This window comes from Triticum aestivum, unplaced genomic scaffold (assembly GCF_018294505.1).
Source record: "Triticum aestivum cultivar Chinese Spring unplaced genomic scaffold, IWGSC CS RefSeq v2.1 scaffold97244, whole genome shotgun sequence".
Taxonomy (NCBI): Eukaryota; Viridiplantae; Streptophyta; class Magnoliopsida; order Poales; family Poaceae; genus Triticum; species Triticum aestivum.
The window spans coordinates 1-717 of NW_025307579.1; the positions used below are offsets into that span (position 1 = coordinate 1).

A 717-nucleotide genomic window follows, 5' to 3' on the forward strand; every position below is an offset into this window, starting at 1 on the left:
GTTAAGCGTGCTTGGGCGAGAGTAGTACTAGGATGGGTGACCTCCTGGGAAGTCCTCGTGTTGCATTCCCTTTTTAATTTTTTTCGCGCCGCTTGCAAAACAAAACGCACGTGTAAGTAATATATTTACCGTGTTTTATTATTTTGCACGAGTGCGGTAAGTCATAGCTGGGTGCTCACGATTCACGGGTCCAGCGTCGGCGTTGTGGCGCGGCAAGCGTGCACTGGTGCGGTTGAGAGGGAGGGGTGGAAACCGCGTTAAACTCGTCTCCGTAGTTGAGAGGGAGCGGCCAAAGCAATGTACAATCGTCTTTGTAGTGGAGCTGGGAGGGGCAAGGATAAGGGACGAAGACCGGGGTAACATGTCGGATGCGATCATACCAGCACTAAAGCACTGGATCCCATCAGAACTCCGAAGTTAAGCGTGCTTGGGCGGGAGTAGTACTACGATGGGTGACCTCCTGGGAAGTCCTCGTGTTGCATTCCCTTTCTAATTTTTTTCGCGCCGCTTGCAAAACAAAACGCACGTGTAAGTAATATATTTACCGTGTTTTATTATTTTGCACGAGTGCGGTAAGTCATAGCTGGGTGCTCACGATTCACGGGTCCAGCGTCGGCGTTGTGGCGCGGCAAGCGTGCACTGGTGCGGTTGAGAGGGAGGGGTGGAAACCGCGTTAAACTCGTCTCCGTAGTTGAGAGGGAGCGGCCAAAGCAATGT

The 717-nt window shown here is 52.2% G+C and overlaps 1 non-coding gene across 1 annotated transcript; it reads left to right on the top strand.

Annotated features, from left to right (window-relative positions):
• Positions 1–366: 366 nt before the first annotated feature.
• On the top strand, positions 367–485 carry LOC123179597 (5S ribosomal RNA). Its single transcript, XR_006490487.1, has one exon. It is a non-coding gene; the product is annotated as a 5S ribosomal RNA (ribosomal RNA).
• The last annotated feature ends 232 nt before the right edge of the window (positions 486–717 follow it).